A 2808-nucleotide genomic window follows, 5' to 3' on the forward strand; every position below is an offset into this window, starting at 1 on the left:
CCATCTTCATCACATTGTATCCCATAAAAAAATTGTGGATTTTCATTCTATTTTTCAATAAAGTACTCAAGTACACATTATGCACCACCTCTTTCCAAATTCTATCGCCTAACATTTCGAAGGTGATTGTAACAGTCTCTATCATCAAAATCGATCATATCTCCACAAAGAATTGATGGAACTTTATTAATTTGAATGTTTTGATTACGAAATGTTTCTGTTAGATCCTTAGCTACGCTCGGTATATTTCGATTCGACTTCATTTTCAATCTCCCCGATGGCGTGACAACCTTGTGATTATGATCATCGTTGAAAATCGACACTCTCCATTTTACTACACGTTGGTCGAATACAATACGCATGTTTGCTTCACATCCACATTTAAAAGTAGAACAATTTCTAACAATTCTTTTCTTCCCCTTTTCATTCTCATCTGTTATCGCATCTTCTTTTATCCTCGGTGTATGTTTGCCTTCATGTATGCAAACATATCTTATCCCAGTCACCACATTTGAACCTCTTATCGTCCTTAAACTACTTCGTACACGAATGCAACCTTCCTGACGTCCGTACTCTTCATAGTATTTTTTACTTCCTCACTTGAATCAAAAATCACCCCAACATATGGTGCATTTAACTTTCGAACATCTTTGTTAGGACTGAGGCAATCAACACGTTCCCCAATATCTACTTCCATAATCGAAGATGATCCCACATTTTCATTCACATGCACACTTCCGCACTTGTCAACGTCAATTGTATCCATGAAAAATTATCTAAAACAAATTAACAAAGTCTCAGTTGAGGTTAACTAAAAATATTGAAATTTATATTTATTCAACATCTAAATAATAATACAAAAGGAGTTGTCAACTCATATTTCTTACATTCAAATCAATGATACTCAAAGCTATCTAAAAGAATAAATGGAAAGCCATTTCTAAAATCCTCAAAATGATTAGTGGCATGTGTGTCAAATAGCTAGTTAACTTACCCCGAAAAGCCTTAGAAAATATGACCAAATCTCTAAGGCCACTTGTAATGAATGAGTAAGTGATCTACATTTACTTATTACATCCCCAATTTCATAATAATTTATCACACCCTAGTTAAATATTAAAACACACAATCCAAACATTACAAAAGCTTGGTTCAACTAATTATTTCAACATTACAAAGCGTCATAACACATGGAAATAACTTTAGCAGTCGTTTACAATTAGGATTAGGCTTATATAAAATCCTAAATCTAATAAATAATGAGAAAGTGTGTTTCTATTGGCACCCCAACTTTTACCTATTCTCAACATTACAAAGTGTTATAACACATTGAAACAACTTCAACAATTATTTACAATTAGGATTAGGCCCATATAAAATCTTAAAACTAACAAATACAAATCTAAAACAAAACAAAAAATTTGAGAGTGTATTTCTATTGGCATATCAATTTTCACTTATTCTCAATGATGACTTTTTTTTTAAGGGGTGAATCTCCATTTCATTGCAGATATGCCTCAGTGGTAGTGACAATAACATATCATCATAGTTAATCTGATAATACGTGCATAGTTTTATAATCATTGGCAGATATCTTAGAAGAAAAAAAGCAAACCTAATAGGATGAACATGACCACATAATAAATAATGGAAAACAAAGATTGAGAAACAACCCAAGCAAAATAATGGCTAAAAACAACACTATTTGTTCAAGAATTTCTTAGTTGAATTGGTGTCCGATCCGAACATGAACAATCATAAAAAATAAAAATAAAACACATAAGAATTTCCATTCGAACCCATTTCTTCGAATTAAACACATAAGGATTGTAAAATTTTCAGTTAAACATATATAAAACTCAGAATAACCGAAGGAATTTAGAATAAAAAGTAATTAAGGGTTTCTGATTTCGTGGATACTTGGATATTTTGATTCTAGACAAACCCATACGTATAATATACCATCGGAAGGGAAGCGATGCAATTAACTCAATATCCATAGACCATTAATTAATGAAAAATGAAACACAAAATAATAACTCAATATCAGTGAAACAAAGCATCTTTCAAAATAAAATTTGTCGATGATTCGTCATAATCGATACATAAAAAAAACAAATGAAATAAAAAAAAATTTAAGGGTTTACCTTAGGGTTTCTGTTGAAGAGAGAGAGAGAGAGAGAGGGGGAAAGAGATGAGGACGAAGCCGAGTTGGGTTTCTTCGAGGAGGTTCTATCTTCATTTCCAACAGAAGGAGGGATGACGAATTGGATTTCTGTCGAGTTGGGATTCGGCCGAGCTCTTCGTTTCTTCGCAACGAGTTAGAGAGAGAGAGAGAGAAATGAGGAAGATGGCGATGGGGGTTGTCGCAGATGTGAGTTTGAAGAGGACGAAGAAGACGAAGAGGAAGCGAGTTTGGAAGAAATCAGAACTATTTTTTGTTTTTGTTTACAAGGAGGCGTTTGTAAATAATGAATTTTTGTTATTTATAATCGAATGGTTGATCTAGACCGTAGATGCCGTGCGAATCGAACGGCTGACATCGGGGGTCACGATGGGGGTCGTAATGGGGATCGTAGGAACGTCACCCCATATATATGACTTATTTTTTATGATACGAGGTAAAATAGAAAAGGAAAAGAGAAGAAGTTGGGTGGGTTTTGTAGATGTCGAGACTGCGGATCTTTTTCCTTTCTACGGTGGAAGTCAACGACAACCCGTTCGTGACGGATCTAAGTTTGAAAATTAAAAAAAATAATTAAAAAAAAAAATCTGTTGGCTGGTTTTGGGTTGTTTAAAACGAAGATG

General features: G+C 33.8%; 1 non-coding gene across 1 annotated transcript; it reads right to left on the bottom strand.

Moving 5' to 3' along the window:
- Positions 1–1513: 1513 nt before the first annotated feature.
- Positions 1514–1589, bottom strand: LOC147394121 (small nucleolar RNA snoR122). The gene has a single exon (XR_015181902.1). It is a non-coding gene; the product is annotated as a small nucleolar RNA snoR122 (small nucleolar RNA).
- Between the last annotated feature and the right edge of the window lie 1219 nt (positions 1590–2808).

The sequence above is a fragment of the Akebia trifoliata genome, chromosome 9 (genome assembly GCF_017979445.1).
Source record: "Akebia trifoliata isolate Shusen 1 chromosome 9, ASM1797944v1, whole genome shotgun sequence".
Classification (NCBI taxonomy): Eukaryota; Viridiplantae; Streptophyta; class Magnoliopsida; order Ranunculales; family Lardizabalaceae; genus Akebia; species Akebia trifoliata.